The sequence below is a fragment of the Lissotriton helveticus genome, chromosome 11 (genome assembly GCF_964261635.1).
Source record: "Lissotriton helveticus chromosome 11, aLisHel1.1, whole genome shotgun sequence".
Taxonomy (NCBI): domain Eukaryota; kingdom Metazoa; phylum Chordata; class Amphibia; order Caudata; family Salamandridae; genus Lissotriton; species Lissotriton helveticus.
Window position 1 is genome coordinate 926,314,220 of NC_136072.1, and position 23,832 is coordinate 926,338,051.

General features: G+C 44.6%; 2 long non-coding RNA genes across 2 annotated transcripts in view; both read left to right on the forward strand.

The window, feature by feature from the left end:
- The window catches only part of LOC144791322 (uncharacterized), a 240,124-nt gene extending 227,889 nt beyond the window's left edge, over positions 1 to 12,235 (forward strand). The window contains exons 3-4 of the long non-coding RNA XR_013602359.1: positions 1,611 to 1,689; positions 12,224 to 12,235. This is a non-coding gene — a long non-coding RNA (uncharacterized LOC144791322). The remainder of the gene's footprint in view (positions 1 to 1,610; positions 1,690 to 12,223) is intronic.
- A 6-nt stretch (positions 12,236 to 12,241) lies between these two features.
- Positions 12,242 to 12,606, forward strand: LOC144791323 (uncharacterized). The gene is made up of 3 exons (XR_013602360.1): positions 12,242 to 12,295; positions 12,387 to 12,466; positions 12,552 to 12,606. It is a non-coding gene; the product is annotated as an uncharacterized LOC144791323 (long non-coding RNA).
- The last annotated feature ends 11,226 nt before the right edge of the window (positions 12,607 to 23,832 follow it).

Below are 23,832 nucleotides of genomic sequence, written 5' to 3' on the forward strand. Positions count from 1 at the left end.
TGAGTCCTTAATGGATTGAGCATCGTAGCTTCTGATTGGCGGCTTCACTAGCACCAACCCAGCGCACCACATATTGATGCCAACAATTGGCCCAACGATGCATCTCGACTCAGCGTGACGCATCTCAACGCAAGTACTCGCACCACTAGCGGCTTCATTGACCTCGATATAAAGCATCTTGTTGCCCGCATCACAGCTCTGTTTGGTGGCTTCAACAGAACTGACACAATGGAACACAGCACATCTTGATGCAGTATCTCAAGTGCTCGTCGACTTCTCAACAGTCACACCACACAGGTCAATGCAAGGACTTGTCATCTCTATGCCCAGGGCACTACTATACTTTATAACTACGGACTAGACTCAGTCCTGTATCCGACTCACGCTCCATCGTAGTCGGCCTTTGTGACTTGGATCCCAATCTACATGACTGGTTAAACACAATTAGTGCTTCTTCCTTCTAAGAGCTACTTTTCTTCAAAAGCTTTAAAAATGCATATTTCTGGTTTTACTTATCTGATTTTTGTTGTTTTTCCCACAGTTTAATCTACTTTTTGAGATTGGTGTGGGATTCTTCTTGTGTTTTGTTTTCACTTTATTACTGCTTGAAGTGCTGCACAAATAATGTAATAATATTCTGTGTGCTTATTTTACATGTGCTAGGCAACAGAATCATAATAGGGATTTAGACAGAATGTTGGAAAAAAATTTGATTGGGACAAAATATTGTGTCAAAAATCTTCATAGAAAATCCTGTTATGACATGTGAACGTATACATGCATCACAGAATCCCTGAGGCACTAGGAACCTAGATCCTGTGAATTGAAAAATCAGGTTCTATTGGCATAAGGAAGGGCTATATTTCCCCAGTGAGGAATTGTATATCTCTGCAGCCTTACAGCTCAACTAGGTGGGCAATCTATCAAGAAAGTAAGCTATTGGTCCCACTTGTGAAGCCATGGATCCTTTCAGTAAGATTTGGGCTTAAGCCAAGAGATTGGATGGAAATGAAAATTGGGCCAATTGAACACGAAAAACTCTCACTTTCATTTGGTGTATTTTAATATTGTGTAATCATGTATGGGAGATATCGTGTGGTCCTTAAGAAGGTGGTCAAAGTATGTGTTAACCACCAAAACACTTTGACGCTTAGGTTATGCTAAATCTGATGAACACATGGATAAAATAGATGATGATCTTTTGAACAATCAGGTGTCCCATTCTTCGATTCACACAAATTAGCATGATACAAAGACAGATATAATAGTTTCGTGTGTGCTCCCTCTTTTTGAAAAAATCTTTCTAGTGTGTATGAATTTTGGTAATTTTTTATGCAATATATTTGTTTTTTAACTGATGATTTCAAGTGATTTTGTTCACTTTTATATAGCTTTTGTACTCTTTATTTGTTGCCCTAAATGTAATGTGTAAACATTTGGAATTAAAGATCTGAACAATCTGGCACTTTTTGTTGTATTTGACTTGATCAGTGTTGGAGCCATTAAGGAATTATGTCTGAGTCCATTGCGGTGAATGTTTGAACGAATGTTTGTAGAAACTAAGTTGTGGTTGATTGAAGTCTCAAAAGGAGATTTTTTTTACTTTTTAGTCTTACACAGGTCCTTCTCTCTTTACCTTCGTATCAAGAATATTGAGGACAAAAATATCATGACGAAAGGTTTGTATAGGTAAGCAAATTTTAACTATATATAACTCCACATATATGTACATTTACAATATCATATGTCATCAAAGTACGTAGACATGGAGCTAAGAATAGTAATTCTATACTTACCTATTTCCATTTACCTTCTCAATAGTTTGGTTCTTCATATTTTTGACATGAGATTCTGTCCACACAATATTTGTTTCCGATATTCTGTTAGTGATCCATTAAAGCTTAGTGCAGTGATTGTATGTGATATTGGAAACAACAACACTGGGCTCTCAAATTACTACTACGTCTCTGAATCCCTGTTTGGGGACTGTTGGTAATAGCGGAGGAGAATCGCCCCACTGCAGAATAAAAAATTAAACAATTTTATTATCATTTTAGTTTTCACTGGCAGCCAATGCTGCAGAGTCCAGGGCATGCCCAGGCAATCCTTTCTTGACAGCACTAGGACTGGGAGGAGTGGAGTTCACTTGTAAGTTTCATGTCAGTTTTGGCCTACCATGTTAGGCCAGTCAAACAGATAAACGCACTTCAATTTCTCCAACCCAGCTGTATTGTACAGCTTGGTTATGAAATGACACAGGCTCCCAGTCTAGTGAGCACCAGACCAGGCCGCTCAGACCAATCCAGGCACTTCTCTCACAGCATGACAGCAGCTTCTGGATTGTATGGAGAGTCTGGGAGCCTGTGCTGGCCTAGGGACTTCCGGAAGAGAAGATCACCGAGGCGGCAGGTAGTGGGAGCTGCAGCTGAAGTAATATATGAGTGCTTTTTATTATTATTTGCCCAGTGCTGCCACACCACTGTATGTTGGCACCAACTGCTGCTGACTGTTAGAAACCCAAAAACACAGACATCACTTCAACTATGTATTGGGTTGTGGAGGGCTACAACCTGTCTTTCGCATTCAAGCACTGGTGCAGTGAACTAAGTTTACTTGTTGCATCTGTTGTGATGAAAACAAACCTTGTAGATCTAAACCAGAGCCTTAGTTTACGCAATATCATGACATGCAGAATACCCAATGGACCCTTCAATAGCCCTGATTAACAAATTACCTCAACCTCAAATGTGCTTCAAGACACAGCAAATGGAATTTGACACTCAATAGGAAGACCTAAGTATTCACCATCTCAGGCCCCTATCTGAGGGCCATTGGGCCACATCACTGTAAGTTGGGTTCGATGGCACATTATTGTGGTAAACAATATTGTTAACAAAAATATTGTGTTAAAAAATATTGTTTGCCACAATATTGTGTTCCTATACTAATGAAGATCACAAAAATATCAACAAAAATTGTAAACATTATTATTATCCAAAAATATCCATTTTTGTGATATATATATATATACAGTTTAAAGTAGTAAATTATATAATGTATAAAATTAATATAATGTACATTAAATAAATTACACAAATTATTTAACACTATATATAAATATATTTGTACATAAAAAGGTGCAGGATGGGCCAGGGGGCAGCATTTAGAGGCTGTAAGGACTAACTCTAGCAGAGTGACCAGGTGAGGGTTCACGTTCTCTGGAGCTCGTTATGCTCCTGTAGCCCACACAGGAGGCCCAATTAAACCATAGAGTCACATCTAGCTGTCCTGCTTTCAAGGACACAGTGCAGCTCTCTTCTAGCAGAGAGGTTGGGCTCTAGAAGCAGGGCAATCTTCTGGGAAGCAAGGCGGGTCTCAAACAGCGGTGCAGTATTTTGGTAGCAACATGTCAGTCCTCTGGGGACCACGGCAGGCCTCAAGCAGCAGGTCAGTAAACTGGCGGTCCATGAAATCCTCCTAAAGTCTGAACCGGGACCCCTGGGTATGGCGACAGTTAGAGGCAGTGCGCCTGCAACTCACTCGCCTAGATTTGGATAAGGCGGAGTTTGCAGCCCTTAAGGTGCGACATTCTTTCTACATGGGGAAGATAGTTGCGGACGCCTTTTGGCTAATAAGCTCCGCGCCCAACGCCAAGCAGCCTCCGTGCATACAGTATTCAACGAGTCTGGCAATGAGTTCTCAGATGACACAGCCATAACACGAGCATTCCGTGATTTTAATACAAAACTATACACAGCCCAACACCTTTTAGAACAAGATTCTCTCACCTACACACAGGGGCAATTCTCCCCAGACTAACACCGGATCAGGCAGCCAGCATGGGGAGCCCTATTTACATAGAGGAGGTGATAACAGCTATAGCCTCTTAAGTCCCAGGGCCCTGATGGGTTCCCCATCATCTTCTACAAGACCTTTTGCACAACATTAACGCCAATTCTCACCAAGCTTTTCAATGAGGTAGGCAATACCTCGGACATTCGCCCCCATGATGCTAATGGCCTCGGTTGTAGTGATTCCAAAACCTGGCAAGGATGTTCAACTAGTGCCTCTTACAGACCAATATCCATTTTAAACACTGATTTAAAGCTCTTTACAGGGCTAGGTCCAATGATAACTTAGTCAAAGGGAAATCCCTGGGTGTACGTTATGGCAAATACGTGTTGCGTTACTCTATAAATTCTATCCAGTCATGCACATTATTGGTCTACAGACCTCAAGGGAAAAGTATATAAAAAATAAAAGTAGAAATAGATTTCCACACTAAAAATGAACGTTCACAGTCTTTTTATTGTTGTTCTAAAACGTGAAGACTCCTCTTCACACAGGCATATGTTAAAATTTCAAAGAAGAATCTTTGAACAAATACCTTAAAAGAAAACTCTATGAACAAATACCATAAAGTTACATCGACAGTTAATAACAAATCATAACATACTTGGTAAAAATAACAATATCACATTCATTAGAATTATATAACACAAGATAAAAAGAGCAGATAATCAATACAAGTACAATACAAAAATACTATTGTATCCTTTTCACAAACCCCCTACCACTGTGGCCTTAAGATTCTCCCGCCACTGTTTTTCTAGATCCACTAGTCTTTCTTGTATATTGGTGGTGCAGAAAACAGTAACAATAATATATGGATATCTGTTACTTCCTTGACCTTGTTTGGATTCTAATACGGTAAAAATGCGTCAACGCGTTTCGGTGTTATATTACTTGATGTTGTAACACCTTCATCAGAACATGCCGTCTCTTTGGGGTCACCGGCTTCTAGACTTATTGTTTAAAATCTCTGTGTGAATATATAGGGAGAGAAACAGTATCACTATTACGGGGGTATTTTATCAATTATTCAATGTACAATATACTCTTTCTTGCCCCCAAGCAGTACAATCCAGCTTATCCATACTCCCCTACTTTTAGATATTTTATTTGCGCCATCTAGACGCCATTAGATCTGTCATCTTAGCAACTTCGCTAGAACATATATCATAGGATGCGTAAATGGATAAAAAGCACCATCATCATACTACAACCAATGTTACTGTATACACATTTCACATTCCCATTTGTCTCCTTCCCATCTAAGGAACAATTCACTGTTACTGTTGATAGCTTAACCCTCCGTTTTCTTTTTAGTGTGGAAACAGTAAGGACACTTTATGGTTCATTCATTGTAACATTCATTCCTCTCTCTTCTAATATTCTTCCTGTTTTAGAGTCCCTCTTACCCTGTGGGTATTATAGGAGTCTCCCAGGGAAAACTGCCGTCGGGGAAACCTCCTCCAGTAGATCACTGTTGTTCTAGGTTTTGATATACCTATGGGATGACAATTAAATTACATTGGTTTCTGTGGAACACTATATTTGGACTACTTAAAACCTATGTGGTTTCTTCTCTTTACCTCACAGTACACAAGGTCTCTCCCTTGTCTTATAGTCTGGTGGGCATAGATCCACTTCTCTCTTTGGTTTGTGTAACTATCTGTATAGGTAAGGGGATCACAGTTAGCAGATTTTTTACTCTATGAGCCACTAGACTTGATAGTCGTTAATTTTTAGCCTCCTCCACTCACCTTTATAGGAATAAAAATGTTCTCATGAACGGGCATATGTCTGTATCTCTTGACTTGGGAACTGGATATGTTCTGTAAGTAAAAGAAGGTTTATATATATTTACATGGCTTCCATTAGTCCCTGTGTTCTATGTTTAGATCCTTTTCTGTCATTATCCCTGTATTCCTATTCCTTTTTTTGACTTTCTCTTTATATTTATATTAATCCAGTCTTCTACTGGAATTTGGGGTCTTGTATTGTATCTAATAAGGACTGGAGAGTGAAGACTGAGGATTGGCCTCTATTTGTTAAGTGCCTCATTTGACTGTATTAACACACTGTCTTCCTTTAGTATATATAATCGCTAGCTTACATTTTTTCCATTGCCTACTAGCTCTCGTGGTCTTGCCCTGCTTTTTCACGCGCTTCAGAAGTCTATCCCGAATACGCCTTTACTTTTAATTAGACTCCTGCTAACTGGAGTAGCACTCGTGTACTTTTCCCTCCTGTCGTGCGTATGCGGGAGAACGCCGCCCTATATCTGAGGTCTGCCGTAGACAGTCCTTACTTCTACCTAAGGATCGTACACTTGTGCAGGCGCACCTATACTTTTCCCTGATATCGCGCATTTGGCAAAGTATTTCTTATTACGTTTGCCCCACATCATCTTTATTAACAATGTAACATGGTGGGCTTAGGCGGGCGCTCGCATAATCTCCCTAATATCATCAATTCCCTAAAGATGTCAAGTGGCCCTGGCGGTGCTAAACTTTATCAACCCCTCCCTGCTGCTTACCTGCTCGGGATTTCGGTGTCGCCTCTGCCACGTTCTTCTCCTTCTCTAAGGAACCGTGGAGGGCGTGCTGTTTATATCCCGTGCAGATCGTTTTCAATTGTATTCAGCTGGGGATCGCGCATGCTCCCTGCTCTTTAAAATGTGTATACAGTAACATTGGTTGTAGTATGATGATGATGCTTTTTATCCATTTACGCATCCTATGATATATGTTCTAGCGAAGTTGCTAAGATGACAGATCTAATGGCGTCTAGATGGCGCAAATAAAATATCTAAAAGTAGGGGAGTATGGATAAGCTGGATTGTACTGCTTGGGGGCAAGAAAGAGTATAATGTACATTGAATAATTGATAAAATACCCCCGTAATAGTGATACTGTTTCTCTCCCTATATATCCACACAGAGATTTTAAACAATAAGTCTAGAAGCCGGTGACCCCAAAGAGACGGCATGTTCTGATGAAGGTGTTACAACATCAAGTAATATAACACCGAAACGCGTAGACGCATTTTTACCGTATTAGAATCCAAACAAGGTCAAGGAAGTAACAGATATCCATATATTATTGTTACTGTTTTCTGCACCACCAATATAAAAGAAAGACCAGTGGATCTAGAAAAACAGTGGCGGGAGAATCTTAAGGCCACAGTGGTAGGGGGTTTGTGAAAAGGATCCAATAGTATTTTTGTATTGTACTTGTATTGATTATCTGCTCTTTTTATCTTGTGTTATATAATTCTAATGAATGTGATATTGTTATTTTTACCAAGTATGTTATGATTTGTTATTAACTGTCAATGTAACTTTATGGTATTTGTTCATAGAGTTTTCTTTTAAGGTATTTGTTCAAAGATTCTTCTTTGAAGTTTTAACATATGCTTGTGTGAAGAGGAGTCTTCACGTTTTAGAACAACAATAAAAAGACTGTGAACGTTCATTTTTAGTGTGGAAATCTATTTCTACTTTTATTTTTTATATACTTTTCCCTTGAGGTCTGTAGACCAATAATGTGCATGACTGGATAGAATTTATAGAGTAACGCAACACGTATTTGCCATAACGTACACCCAGGGATTTCCCTTTGACTAAGTTGTCATTGTACCCTGTTCCCTGGTGATAGTGGGGTACTCTCTCTTGAGTTTACTTGAAAGAACAGCCCTGTGCTGGAGAGTCAGGTTTTGTGCAGACTCACTAGTTTTTCCTCTAAAAAACAAAAGGTCTTTTATCCAATCATTCAATGGATACACTAAAGACCTTTGGCTTTAGTGAGGAGCAATTGAATAAGATTCTGAGCTCTAATCGAAGTGGAAACAATATAACAGTGATCCCCACGGGAGGTGAAAAATGGAACCAGCTAGTCAACCTCAAAAAGAAAATTGTCAGGACAGAATTGCATGCGGAGTTCATGACACAATATGTGAGGGGGGGCACCATACCGATAGGACTCCAGATACGCAACGAACCAGGGCTATTCATTGATAATTTAAAATTCTTAGAAACCTGGACGTTTATATGCAATAGATGCAGCAGAGATCTCATGCTGTTGATAATTGAGACAGCTCAGACCACCATTCTAATAGAAATGCGGGAGATGGAGGAATTAGAAAAAGCCCTCCTAGACAGTAATGCAGTTAAGGAGGCCAAAAAGAAAATAGAGGAAATAAACCAAGACATGAAAGGGTACTGCGAATATTTAACAAACCGCAAGACTCAAAAGCTGAGGAAGGACATTAACAAATTCACACAGGAGACAGTATATCCTTTTCTGAGAAAAGACTATTATACCGAGAAGCAAGAACAAAATAGAAATGGAGGCCCTAGAGTAAGATTCCAACCCAGGAGGCCAAGACACCTAAACTTCTCAGGTACCTCAGAGAGTAGTGGGGAGGAGGAATTGCCCACCAGAGAGGAAGAGGAATATGCAGGCCCAATAGAGATTATGAAAAGGCTTTTTTAGAACAGCGCCCACAGAGAACACAGAGAGGGTCCCACAACAGAACAAGAGGACCATATACGAGGAAGCCAGCACAAAGGGAGCAGGAGCAGGAATATCAGCAGAACCAGGCCCCTCAGGAATACAAACGTACCAGGAACAAGGTGTACTGGCGATAGAGTCAACACCCATCAGAAATTTATCTAGTAGAATACTTACCCTGGTAGAACAACAAGTGTTAGGAATGGGTTTTAATTTTGTACCAACAGCAGGGATTAAGAAATTTCAACTAGAAAAAGATTTAAGAGCATTTTTTCAAAAAATAAGGCTACGCCGTTTCTTTGAAAATAGACCAGCCAGAGAAGCACCCAATGATTCTGGACTAAGGGCAAAATCCACCTTTACCCCCAGTTTAGGGATGGTAGATAAAAACTGATTTTTGAGGCAATGGTGAAATTAGAGGTAGGGAACCTGCTCAGTAAAAAACATTTCCAAGAAAATAACATCAGCAAAGCACAAAGGGATGCGATCGATTCCTTGTCTAATGACACTCAAATAACAATCAAACCCGCGGATGAAGGCGGTGAGGTTGTAGTTTTCAACACTGAAGACTACGACCGACGAGTGGTTAGTCTTTTGTCCAATGAACTGCATTACAAGAGAGTTTCACAAACTAGACTCAATACCCTTAGAAAAGATGTGGAAACACTACTGTTAGAAGCAAAGACTAATGGTGACATCACAGAAGAGGAAGGGAAGTTCCTAAGTAACACGAACCCCAAAACACCAGCCTTTTATGGACTACCAAAGGTCCATAAAAGCTTAGATAACCCGCCACTTAGACCTATAGTGGCTTCCATTGATTCTTTATTGGAACCCCTGAGCAAATTTGCCGATAGGTTTTTAAAACCTCTAGTGGAAAAACAGAAATTATATATCCGAGACACATCGGACATGATTGCCAAAACAGAAGGCATAGAATTTGATGGTGTAAACGAGATCATGGTGACTCTCGATGTAGAGTCGCTCTACACCAATATTCCGCAAAAGGACACCATTGAGGTAATCAGGACTATTCTGGAAGAAACAGACATTGAAGGAGGGAGCACGGAATTCATAGTGCAATGTGTCTCTATGGTACTCCTCAATAACATCTTCCTTTTTAAAAAAGATCTCTACATCCAATGCAAGGGCACCAGCATGGGCGCTCCTTGTGCGCCGAGTCGGGCTTGCATTTATGTTAGCGTATTTGAGAACAAACACATCTATAACGAAGTCAGTCCATATTACGAAAACATCCGAAATTGGACTCGTTTCATAGATGATATCTTCTTTATATGGTCAGGGACAGTTGATCTTTTGGAAGACTTTCTCACATGGTTGAATCTAGGAGATGCAAATCTGAGATTCACTGCGGAGTATAGCCGAACCAAAGTAAACTTCCTAGATATAAGTATAAAGAGCGAGGATAAACAACTGAAGGTGGAATTATTTAAGAAAGAGTCAGACCGCAACACTGTATTGCACTATAAAAGCTACCACCCTAGGAGCCAGAAAGACTCAATACCCTTTGGGGAGTTTCTCCGGCTTAGGAGAAACTGTACTAATGTTGAGGACTTCTATCGCCATGCAGCAGAGATGAAATTAAGGTTCAAGGAAAGGGGTTACCCGAAAAAACTCATAGACCATTCCCTAAAAAGAGCGAGGTTTTGAGATAGAGACTGCCTGTTAACTAAAAAAGAGAAGAAGCAAAATAATGAAAAAATAGTTATGGTAAGCCAGTACTCAGCTGTGGCGAATCAGGTTAAAAACATAATAAACCACAACTGGAAAATCCTAAATGACGGGGCAGAAACTACCTTAGAACGTCCATTGTATGCCTATAGAAAAAACAAGAATCTGAGGTGTAGTCTAGTACACACCTATAGAGACGACGTGGTAGAACGACAAACTACCATAGCAGGAACAAAGGCGGTAGGGAATCACCGATGCGGCAATTGCTGTATATGTGAACTTTGTATAGTAACAAAAGAAGTAAAACTAAATGGAGCCACACAGAAGATCACCACATTAAATAACTGCAGAACAAAGAACGTGATATACCAGATTTTATGCCCATGCAACCAGGGATACATAGGTGAAACGGGCAGGGAACTCCGGTTAAGGATAGGGGAGCATAAGTCAGCGATTAAAAACAACAAAGAAAATGCACAATTGGTCACCCACTGGAAAGAACAGGGACATAGTGTAAAAGACATCAGGTGGGTGATCCTGGAGAAAATCAAAGAACAAACGAGACTGGGAGACAGTACAAAAAGAAGGAAACAACAGGAGCAATGGTTTATGATTAAGTTCGATACCATTAAACGGGGCCTGAACTCAAGAGAAGAATGGGAAACCCTAATTTAGAATGCACCTGAAAGCAGAAAAGCTGAGGGAAAGATATAGATTAAATTATTCCCCATAGGACCTATGAGTAGGTTGTATCTATTTACTTGACTTAAGTATGTTATTTTTCTTGAATAATGATAAAATATAGAGAGGATTAGTTATCATAAACGAAGGAAATTTAAAATCAATCCAATATGTCAACATGGTTCAAAATAGAAATGAAATGGAACAACAAGGGAAAGTGTATACTCTAGGACTATTGTAGCAAATAAAATGTGCTCTCCTTTCTATATAGATGGGGTAAGATCACATTATAGACAAATGAAAACAACCAGGCACATACAGGTTACGACATAGATATATCTAATTAAGAGGGTAAACCCATATAATAATTGTGAGGACCACTCAAAGGGCGACAAATAGAGTAATCAGCGATTACATTAGAACTGGAGAGCAATAGGGTCGATAAAAGTATAATAGCCACTACATATATGCATTGCGCTAAAATATACAGAAAGCGTAATTTAAATAGTTAAATTGGCAAATATAATGTTTCGTTTATTTAATAAATAAAATATACCCTCTTGGAGGTTAGTTAAGGACATGGGAGAGCCTAAAGCATAACACATCACCCACCTAATTAGAAAGATACACCACTCTAAGATGGCGCCGACACAAGAGGATCTAAGTAAAGAGCAGGGAGCATGCGCGATCCCCAGCTGAATACAATTGAAAACGATCTGCACGGGGTATAAACAGCACGCCCTCCACGGTTCCTTAGAGAAGGAGAAGAACGTGGCAGAGGCGACACCAAAATCCCGAGCAGGTAAGCAGCAGGGAGGGGTTGATAAAGTTTAGCACCGCCAGGGCCACTTGACATCTTTAGGGAATTGATGATATTAGGGAGATTATGCAAGCGCCCGCCTAAGCCCACCATGTTACATTGTTAATAAAAATGATGTGGGGCAAACGTAATAAGAAATACTTTGCCAAATGCGCGATATCAGGGAAAAGTATAGGTGCGCCTGCACAAGTGTGGAAGTAAGGACTGTCTACGGCAGACCTCAGATATAGGGCGGAGTTCTCCCGCATACGCACGACAGGAGGGAAAAGTACACGAGTGCTACTCCAGTTAGCAGGAGTCTAATTAAAAGTAAAGGCGTATTCGGGATAGACTTCTGAAGCGCGTGAAAAAGCAGGGCAAGACCGCGAGAGCTAGTAGGCAATGGAAAAAATGTAAGCTAGCGATTATATATACTAAAGGAAGAGAGTGTGTTAATACAGTCAAATGAGGCACTTAACAAATAGAGGCCAATCCCCAGTCTTCACTCTCCAGTCCCTATTAGATACAATACAAGACCCCAAATTCCAGTAGAAGACTGGATTAATATAAATATAAAGAGAAAGTCAAAAAAAGGAATAGGAATACAGGGATAATGACAGAAAAGGATCTAAACATAGAACACAGGGACTAATGGAAGCCATGTAAATATATATAAACCTTCTTTTACTTACAGAACATATCCAGTTCCCAAGTCAAGAGATACAGACATATGCCCGTTCATGAGAACATTTTTATTCCTATAAAGGTGAGTGGAGGAGGCTACAAATGAACGACTATCAAGTCTAGTGGCTCATAGAGTAAAAAATCTGCTAACTGTGATCCCCTTACCTATACAGATAGTTACACAAACCAAAGAGAGAAGTGGATCTATGCCCACCAGACTATAAGACAAGGGAGAGACCTTGTGTACTGTGAGGTAAAGAGAAGAAACCACATAGGTTTTAAGTAGTCCAAATATAGTGTTCCACAGAAACCAATGTAATTTAATTGTCATCCCATAGGTATATCAAAACCTAGAACAACAGTGATCTTCTGGAGGAGGTTTCCCCGACGGCAGTTTTCCCTGGGAGACTCCTATAATACCCACAGGGTAAGAGGGACTCTAAAACAGGAAGAATATTAGAAGAGAGAGGAATGAATGTTACAATGAATGAACCATGAAGTGTCCTTACTGTTTCCACACTAAAAAGAAAACGGAGGGTTAAGCTATCAACAGTAACAGTGAATTGTTCCTTAGATGGGAAGGAGACAAATGGGAATGTGAAATGTGTATACAGTAACATTGGTTGTAGTATGATGATGATGCTTTTTATCCATTTACGCATCCTATGATATATGTTCTAGCGAAGTTGCTAAGATGACAGATCTAATGGCGTCTAGATGGCGCAAATAAAATATCTAAAAGTAGGGGAGTATGGATAAGCTGGATTGTACTGCTTGGGGGCAAGAAAGAGTATATTGTACATTGAATAATTGATAAATACCCCCGTAATAGTGATACTGTTTCTCTCCCTATATATCCACACAGAGATTTTAAACAATAAGTCTAGAAGCCGGTGACCCCAAAGAGACGGCATGTTCTGATGAAGGTGTTACAACATCAAGTAATATAACACCGAAACGCGTCGACACATTTTTACCGTATTAGAATCCAAACAAGGTCAAGGAAGTAACAGATATCCATATATTATTGTTACTGTTTTCTGCACCACCAATATAAAAGAAAGACCAGTGGATCAAAAAAAAAAGTGGCGGGAGAATCTTAAGGCCACAGTGGTAGGGGGTTTGTGAAAAGGATCCAATAGTATTTTTGTATTGTACTTGTATTGATTATCTGCTCTTTTTATCTTGTGTTATTTAATTCTAATGAATGTGATATTGTTATTTTTACCAAGTATGTTATGATTTGTTATTAACTGTCGGTGTAACTTTATGGTATTTGTTTATAGAGTTTTCTTTTAAGGTATTTGTTCAAAGATTCTTCTTTGAAATTTTAACATATGCTTGTGTGAAGAGGAGTCTTCACGTTTTAGAACAACAATAAAAAGACTGTGAACGTTCATTTTTAGTGTGGAAATCTATTTCTACTTTTATTTTTTATATACTTTTCCCTTGAGGTCTGTAGACCAATAATGTGCATGACTGGATAGAATTTATAGAGTAACGCAACACGTATTTGCCATAACGTACACCCAGGGATTTCCCTTTGACTAAGTTGTCATTGTACCCTGTTCTCTGGTGATAGTGGGGTACTCTCTCTTGAGTTTACTAGGTCCAATGATGCCAGGATTGCTGGATCCCAAACAGTCTGGCTTTGTGGCCACCAGACAGTGAAGTGACAACACATGGAGGCTACTTCACCTTTTCGACAAAGCTGAACACCAGAAAAAGGAAAGTGTGGTGCTATAGGTTGATGTTGAAAAAGCATTCGACCGAGTACATTGGAAGTGTCTGGAGACCACCCTTGCGCGGTTTGGGATGGGCAACTGCTTTTTGTAAATGGATATTCAGCAGCTGTAGCCACCCCATGGCCACAGTGCAGGTGAATGGCTGCTCCTCCGACTCTTTCCCGATCGCCCGCGGCACGAGGCAGGAGTGTCCACTCTGTCCCCTGCTCTTCGCTCTTTACATGGAGCCCGTGGCCCAGAGGGTGCAGGAGAACCCGCTGTTCTCTGAGGTTAGAATCAGGGGGGACCTTCACACTATCAGTCTGTATGCAGACGACGCAGAAGCTGCATTGGAGAAACCCCAGACTTCCATCCACGTGTTTTTCGCTTAACTCGAGAGCTTTGCGGAGGGGTCTGGGTTCTAGGTCAACGTTACAAAATCGTGAGTCCTAGGGATTTCCCAACGGCCTTCCACCCGGGAGACCCTTGTGCGTCCTGTTCCACTTCAGTGGGAGACAGAATCAATTCCATATCTAGGGATCATGCTGACGGTGTCCACGTGTGCTACAGCTACCCTTAACTATAAGCATCTTCTCTCCCAGGTTCATAAAGATCTGTGCCTCTGGAAGCCATTCAGCCCCCTTGCTTAGCCGAGTAGCAGCACTCATGATGAACGTGTTACCCAAGATATTATACATCTTTCAAATGCTCCCAGTGAAGCCTCCCACTGGTATTATTAAATCGCTTCAGCTGGAATTCTGTTTGTTTATGTGGGCTGACAAAAAAGGCTAGAATGAGCAAGGTATTGAGCTACAGGCCCTCCCGAGAGGGAGGACTGGGAGTCCCCAATATAGCTTGCTACTACCAAGCTACCCAATTGCGTGTTTTGGTAGAATGGTCCCGTAGTGAGTCGGAGAAACATTGGCTGTTTATGGAAAGAGCGATCTCAGGTCAGGCGCTGTGGGGGATCCCTTTCCTTCACAAGAATCAATGCCCATCTGGTTTATATGGCTCGCCAATCACTCACACGACTTTGAGGGTATAGGACAACACTGCAACAAGATATGTCTTAACTTCCTTCCCATCACCCCTCACAACTATAGTCAAAAATGCGGAATTCACCCCAGATCTAGATCAGAGGGCTTTCCAATGCTGGGATAGAGAAGGGTGTAGGTCAATAGGACACCTTTTTGACTTGGAGGGTCCTTTGACCTTCGAAGATCTTCGTTCCGAACTCGTCTCTGCCATGGTCCGAGCGGTACCACTTACATCAGGTACGACATTGGCTGATGCACCGCTCAATGCTCGATATCAAAATTAGACTAGGACACTTGTAACTACGTTACACAAAGTAGTATAGAAAACCCTCATAGACGCTATGTTTTTCGTTAGTGCGGTGTATCTTAATTCTCCGCCCCACATAGACGTTCATGGCATTTGTCATCGGGTTAACTATTGTGCTACATGCCAGCCTCAAGCCTGAGGACCACTCTGGAGCAGCGTAGTAGTGTCCAGAAATGAGTTCACCACACTGAAGGTTTCGTTATAGTAAAAGACAAACCATCACCCAAATTACTGTTTTATTCCAAAGGGAGTGGTTTGTTATTAAAATGGTATTGGGTATACTACCAGATCAAGTAACTGGACCTTAGTATATCACTTAAAACATACAGTCAACATGTTTCAGCTCCGTATTGCCCAGCCGGGTCTGTGGAGCATTCGTCAGGACAAAAACAATTTAAAATATACTCACACCTTTTGTGTAGTATGGGAGTGGTATGTTTTCGTACCCACCGTATTGTAAATACAAGGTTTAATTTACCTCGATCTTAGCGATATTGTGTCACATCAGGGGATTTAGACCAATTGGTCTCAGGCCGCAACGAAAGGCGTCTCGCATGTACTTGTGCTGGCGCTGCCCCCGGACCAATGCGACTAGGGGCCCAAAGACCACTAACCCCATAGGAAAAATGGCTCCACACCAAGAAGTCCAACTCACACCTTATCACTGAACTTTATCACTTTCTGTGCCCCCGAGAAATGGTGACCTCCTTAGCAGGGCAATGGTGTTGGGAAGTAGAATTGGGGCGAACACTTTTGCAGAATGAATGGGGCGACATTTACTACCACACACGCCACACCGCATGGAACATTTCCAGCATTGAAACAGCGACCAAAGTAGTCACCTGCTGGTACCTTACGCTCCCAGACTAAACAGACACAATCCCAATCGCTTTTCGCAATGCTGGAGGGAATGTGACGCAGAGGGCACACTGACACACTTACTAGGAGACTGTCCTGTCATTTCACCCTACTGGAACCAAATTTTAGGCGACATAGACAACCATTTCAACACATAGATACCGTGTTTCGTCTTGGTCCTACCCATCGCACTTATGTTTCCCCTCAGGTCGCGCAAGGGTAGACAAATGGGAATAGCCCTTGGGGCAGCATTGCAAAACATAATATCCCACTGGGGCACAAATAGAATAACTACATACCAGGGGTGGTTGCACAAATGATGGCACGGTCTGGGCATGAAACGCATAACTCTTTCACTACAGGGAGATGGGGCCTCTTTTGCAGATCTTTGGCACCAGTTTCTTTACTTACTTGGCACTGGGCTGAGGGAACTCACCTGCCCTAAGTACTTGCGCCTTTTGCAGCTCTCGTAACCCCCACAAGAATCCACTCCACTGGCACCACCAGGCACAACATCCTAGTGAACTTGTATGGGTTACAGCGACATGACATTCAACTGACCCTGATGGGAATAAGACAGGTGTAGGGGGTCAGGAGCATCCAGGGAGGGACTTGGAGGGGTTGGGGGTTGGGAAGGGAGTTGGTTATGTTTCTTTTTTATGTAGTCTGCCATGCTGTGACTCATTGCTCTCTATGACAATAAAAACAATTGAACCTAAAAACATCGTTTTCAATCCCCCTTCTGATGCCATTGATTTTTCATCCAGTTGTTTGCTAAGCTCCCTAGAAAGCGCTTGTAAGAAATTAGGTTACTGATTGAGTGGTGGTGAAACCCTTCTTAAGCAGCAACCACAATTCTTCTCAGGGTAAAGTCACAAGCAAACCCTAAATTAACCTGTGCTGAACCCTTGGATAGATTGCACAGAGCTGTCAGGCTTACCTCAGAGCCAATGTCTAATTGTGCATCAGTAATAGAGTGAAAACACTCCACAAAAGGATTCCACAACAGTTTAGAAAAATACAGTACATTTTTATAAATAAAAGAAGATAAAATCAACAAAAATCACATAAATAGAACCAGAGATATGCAGGTTTTAAGATTTCAGCAAAAATAGAATCAAAAGTCACAAAGTGTCAACTATGGATACCTGGTTACACCAGACCAGGACAAAGTAACAGGTTCAGGCCAACCCTTGATGGAGCGTGGGCCAGCTACAGGAACCCAGTTAGGCCTGCTGAACAAGGTACCTTCAATCCTGGTTTGCACAGCATTGTGTGGTTCTGAGTCAAAGATGCATCGCCAAACTGAAGGGATGCGTCAGTTCTGAGGTCCAGCAACACTGCGGTGCAAGATCCTGCGCGGTCTTTGACGATACTATTGATGAGGACTTGCATGCAAATTCCATATTCAAGATAGGGTTTCACTGTCTGGGCAATGCATCGGTTCTGAGGAGCTAAGAGGCTGCGATGCTCCACTCTGCATCGTATTCGAGGCTGCTGTCCATTAGGGATGAGAAGCCCTGCACCAAGAATGCATCGCACATTGGCAGTTCCGATGCATCAATGGGCTGAGATGCAATACAGCTCTTTGTCGTGGTACTGATCACCTCAGCAGTGGCAAACATCGGTTCTGCTCAGAGTTGTGCTTGGAAGCAGTGGAGATGCATCCATTCCACTGGATTCACAAAACCTGGCAGAGCACCTTAGGCCCATTTACAAGGGTTCGGGACTGAGGTGGCACCACTTTAGAGGGTAGACTCACAAATAGCACAGTCCAAGCACTGAGTTCAAGATTACTGGAGGCTACTGTCCCTGAGGCCCAAGTCAGGATGACCGCCAACGGGACCATTCAATCAATCAATCAATCAATCAATCAATCAGAGTACTTGTAAAGCGCACTACTTACCCGTGAGCGTCTCAAGCCGCTGAGGGAGGGGGGAGGTGCCGCTACTGCTCGAAGACCCAGGTGGAGTCTTCTCAAGGTGATTAGGTCTTGGGTCTGCCGTAGGTGGGTAGGGAGTGTGTTCCAGGTCTTGGCGGCAAGGTAGGAGAAGGATCTGCCACCGGAGGTCGTTGGTTGGATGCGGGGGACAGCGGCGAGGGCGAGGCTGGAGGCTGGTGGGTGGGGGTGTAGAAGCTGAGTCTGCTGTTCAGGTTGGCTGGTCCGGCGTTGTGGAGTGCTTTGTGTGCGTGGGTGAGGAGCTTGAAGGTGATCCTCTTGTCAACCGGGGGCCAGTGTAGGTCTCTCAGGTGGGGGGTGATGTGGCTGCGGTGAGGGACATTGACCATCAGTCGGGCAGAGGCGTTTTGGATGCGTTGTAGTCGTCGTAGGTGTTTGGCTGGGATTCCTGGTAGAGTGCGTTGCCGTAGTCCAGTGTTGTAGCTGGAGGAGGAGACGGCGTTGACCTGCTTAGAAATGGAGAGGGAGGAGTCAAGGATGAATCCTAAGTTGCGTGCATGGTCGGTGGGTGTCGGTGCTGTTCCCAGTGTGGTCGGCCACCAGGAGTCATCCCAGGCTGAGGGGGTGGGTCCGAGGATGAGGACGTCCGTCTTGCCCGAGTTCAGCTTCAGACGGCTGCTCCTCATCCAGTCGGCGACGGCCTTCATTCCCTCATGGAGGTTGGTTTTGGCGGTGTGTGGGTCCTTGGTGAGGGAGAAGATGAGCTGGGTGTTGTCGGCGTAGGAGATGATGTTGAGGTCGTGATGGCGGGCCACTTGTGCGAGGGAGGCCATGTAGATGTTGAACAGCGTCAGGCTGAGGGACGAGCCCTGGGGGATGCTGCAGATGATGTCGGTGGCTTTGGATCGGAAGGGTAGGAGGCGGACGCTCTGGGTTCTGCCGGTGAGGAAGGACGTGGTCCAGTCAAGGGCCTTCTCATGGATTCCGGCTTCTAGCCTTCTCATGGATTCCGGCTTCTAGGAGGCGTATCTTTAGAGTGTGATGGCAGACCATGTCCAAGGCAGCTGACAGGTCCAGGAGGATGAGGGCTGATGTTTCGCCGTTGTCTAGTTGGCGCCTGGTGTCATCTGTGGCGGCGATGAGGGTTGTCTCGGTGCTGTGGTTTCATCTGAATCCGGACTGGGACGGGTCCAAGATGTTGTTGCCTTCGAGGTGGTGGGCCAATTGCATGTTGAGGATTTTTTCTATGACCTTCGCCGGGAACGTGAGCAGGGAGATGGGCCGGAAGTTCTTGAGGTCCTTGGGGTCCGCCTTGGGCTTCTTGAGAGGGTGTTAATTTCGGTGGGCTTCCAGTTTTCCGGGAATGTCACTGTTTCGAAGGAGATGTTGATGACCTTCCGTAGTTGGGGTGCGATGGCTGCATCTGCTTTGTTGAATACGTGGTGTGGGCACGGGTCTGATGGAGATCCTGAGTGGATGGAGTTCATGACCTTCCGTGTCTCATCGTCATTGACGTTGGACCAGGAGGTCAGGCGGTTGGCGCTGGTGGCGTTCACAGGGGAGGTGGAGTCTGGCTTAGTCAGTGCGATCGTGGTGTTGAAGCTGGTGTGGATATCAGCGATCTTGCGATGGAAGAAGATGGCTAATGAGTCGCACAGTTCTTGTGAGGGCGGGATGTCGTTGGTGTTGGCGCTGGGGTTGGAGAGTTCCTTTAGGATGCTGAAGAGCTCTTTGCTGTCATGTGCGTTGTTATCCAGGCGGTCTTTGAAGGAAGATCTCTTGGCTAATCTGATGAGGTGGTGATGTCTGCGGGGGATGTATGACATCACAACGCATGCTTTTACATCGCATGCCTTTACAACGCTGTTTTTACAACGCATGCTTTTACAACGCATAGTGCTTTGGGGCGCTGGATAGTGAATAGTTTAATTTACTATTCCAACTCCAGTCCCCGTGGATAGTAGGGAAGGTGTTGGATAGTAAATTAAACCTATTCCCTATCCTAGAGTGCCCCCCAGCGCAATGCGTTGTAATAGTTTGCATTGTAAAAGTTGCGTCGTAAAGGCACTGCGTGGTAAAAGTTGCGTTGTAAAGGATGTTTCCCGTCTGCGGGTAGTGTCCTTGTGGGCTGCGTGGTTGTCCGGTGTGCGTTTGTGGAGCCATATCTTCTCCAGTTTCCAGCATGCGTGTTTGGAGGTCTGGAGTTCGTCGGTGAACCAGGTGGCTCTCTTGCTGGTGTGGCTGTTGGAGGGTCTCTTGAGCGGGGCGAGGGTGATGGCGCAGTCATCGATCCACTGTCTGAGGTTGCGGGCTGTGGCGTCTGGGTTGGTGGGGTCGGTGGGTGGGTTCTGGGCGAGGGTGGTGATCAGCTGGTCTTTGTTGACTTTGCTCAAGCAGCGGCGAGGCAGCTTTTGGGTGCGGTGGTGGGTGGTTGGTTTCTTGAAGGTGAAATGGATGCAGCAGTGGTCGGTCCAGTGGAGTTCAGTGGTGTGGTCGAAGGCGACGTGGGTGCCTGAGGAGAAAATGTGGTCTAGCGTGTGGCTGGCAGCGTGGGTGGGTGCAGTGACGAGTTGTCTTAGGCCGAGGTTGGCGAGGTTGTCGATCAGGGTGGCAGAGTTGGCGTCGTTGTTGTTATTGAGGTGGAAGTTCAGGTCCCCGAGGAGGATGTAGTGTGTGAAGGCGAGTGCGTGGGTGCTGGCGAGGTCGGCGATGGAGTCGCTGCACTGAGCCCAGGGTCCGGGGGGTCTGTATATGAGTGTTCCTCTGAGGGTGGTGTTGGGGTCGGTGTGGATCCGGAAGTGCAGGTGTTTGGCGGTGTTGAGGGTGTCGTCTGCGTGCGTGGTGACCTTGAGGGTGGACTTGTGGACGATGGCTAAGGCTCATCCGATTCCATTGGCGCGATCCCTGCGGGTGATTTTGTAGCCGTCCGGTATGGCTATGGCGATGTCGGGTGCCGAAGAGTCGTTCCACCAGGTCTCGTTCAAGAAGGCAACATCTGGGATGGAGGTGTCGAGCAGGTCCCAGAGCTCGACGGCGTGTTTGCGTGCAGAGCGGGTGTTTTGGAGTATGCAGTGGAGGTGGTTGGGTCCGTCCTTGGTGGTTTGGTGGCTCTGTCGCAGGTGAAGCTGCAGGTGCGGCAGGAGAAAGGTCCATGGGTGCGTTTTGGGGTGGCCGGGAAGAAGCTGCGGTCTCGGCCGGCGTTGAGTGCATGGAGGGTGCTGGTGTCGTATCGCAGTCTGGTGTTGTGGCATTCGCAGGGGCCAGGGGTTCTGGCGCGGGGCGCAGTCCAGTCACGGATGGGCGCAGACCGGCTTGCTGAGGTGCGCCTTCGGCACGCTAGCGGCGCGGCTGCGCAGCATCCGGCATATATGGAGAGGTGGTAGGGAGGAGCAGCGGGGAGGCGGGAGCAGCGAGTGGGCAGGGGGCGGGGCCGCAGTGGGCACAGCAGCGGGGAGAACGAGTGACACAGAAAGAAAAACGGGGCAGAAAAGAGGGTGAAACAGTGGCACACAGCAGAGAAAACGGGGCACAAAGGAGGGGGAAATACGAGTGACACAGAAAGAGAAACTGGGCAGAAAAGAGGGGGAAACAGTGGCACAGAGCAGAAAAAACAGGGCACAAAGGAGGGGGAAAAAGGAGTGTCACAGAAAGAAAAACGGGGCACAAAGGAGGGGAAAAACAAGTGACACAGAAAAAAAAGAAAACGGATGGGCACAGCGAGTCTTTAGCAGCGGCAGCAGGGGCAGGGGCACAGAGGCAGAGCTGCGTGGAGGGGGAGCGACCTACCAGGAGGGTCAGGGGTCGCTCTATTAAGACCATTTAATCCCTTTGTGGTCCTGGGTTCAACAGATGCAGATCCAGTCCTTCTCACTCTGGCAAGATGACAGCAGGTCAGCATAGCAGGGCAGTGGTCCATGTTCCTGGCAGAGTATCTACAGCTCCAGCAGTGTACTGAAGAGTTAGTGTCTGAGGTCCAGTATTTATATGAAACTGTGCATTAGAAGTGCAGAGGAGCTTCTAGATGTTTCCCTCTAAAGTCCTCAGTGATCCTGCCTTCCCTGCCTTGGCTCCAGACTAACTACAGGGGGTATGCAGTCCTTAGTGTGGAGTCAGGACACAGCCTATTCAAGTGTAACTAGCGCTGGGTCCAGCCCCACCCTCTAATCCTGCCAGTGATGGAAACTACTAGGCACACTGTAGCTCTCTAGTGTGTGTGCTTGTTTAGGAGGCACCTACAAAGCCCATCTGTCAGCTACACCCACTCATGTGACCAAGAGAAATGTTACAGGCACTAAATGGCTAGGGCAGGATAATGCCAACTTTCCAAAAGTGGTATTTTCAAAATTGTAACCTAAAATCTGACTTAATCATAAGTTAGAATTTTTCAATACAATTCCAAAACCACCAAACATGAACTGGTTACCTGCTCCCATTTAGAAATTACAGCTTATTAAAAGTAATAGTGTAACAGCAATGCTATCCTGTGGAAGAGGTATGCCTTGCAGAAGAAAAAAGTGAATTTAAGGGTTTTTGACCACCCGGACATGTCAACACTGCACCCTGCCCTCAGGGCTGTCCACGGTCTGTCTTATATGTATTAAACATGAAGGTTTGGACCTAGATAAAAGGTTTAGTTTGCCAGGTTCAAATGGAAGTTTAAATGAGCTTACACATTCTGTGATGACAGGCTTAGAAATGTTCCGAGGGCTTCTTCAGTGGGTGTCCCAATCAGTGATGTAGTCCTATGAGTAGCATTTAATTTACAGACCCTGAGCAAAGGTAGTGCCACTTTACTAGGGACTTAAAGGATATTAAATATGCCAATTGGGGATAGGCCAACGTCACTATGTTTTTTTTTTTTTTAATTTCAAAGTATGTTTATTGAGTTTTAGAACAAGGAGAAATAGAAAAGGCATGGCATTGCGAAGGACAATCAACAGGCAATTTAGGCAAGCGAGACAGACAGACACGTCTTCTCTTAATAAGCGTTAGGTGAGCAGGACAAGCATGCTCAAACGTAAAGGCAGTGCCCGGAAGTCGAAAGACGCCCCCAGTTGGGGCGACAGGTAAACAAGCCAGCCTTAAGAACCCGCCTCCCCCCCTAACACCCCAATTCAACACCCCCCCCCCCCACCCCACCAGTACGCCAGTCCTCCATAGAAGTCTTGTGAGGTACAAGTAGCCTAAATATATCAAGGTGCCTCTGTTTGCGTTCGGTCCATCATGCAGTCTGTAAGTCGTAGGATACGAAGGTACTTCGGGCAGGTGATTTCGTGGAATTCCCTGGAGAGTAACATCAGGAGCGGCTGCCAAGTGGTGCGGAATGCGTCAGTGGTATGTGTTAGTGTTGCCTGGATCCGTTCCATGCCCAACGTGAACCACAGCTTGTGTAGCCAGCCCGTGTGGGTGGGTGGGATAGTAGAGCCCCACAGCGACAGGATGTGTTGCGATGCCGCCTGCATGGCGATGCCCATCTGTTTGCCGCGAGCTGATCTTAGGGGGAATGTAAGTGCATTGGGAAGGCCTAGGAGTGTATATGCTGGGAAACGCGGGATCTCAGTGTCGAACGTGGAGTCAATATCGTCCAGGACGACCTTCCAGTACTCTTGCAAGGCGGGACAGTCCCACAGGAGGTGAGTCAGTGTTCCCCGGCTGCCACATCCTCTCCAACACAACGCGCTACGGGTCGGGTTGCCTTGATTGAGTCTCGCTGGGGTAAGGTGCCAGTAGATAGCCTATTTTATCGCCGATTCCCTGGCTTTGGTGTTGCGGGTAGTGTGGGCGGCCCTGTAA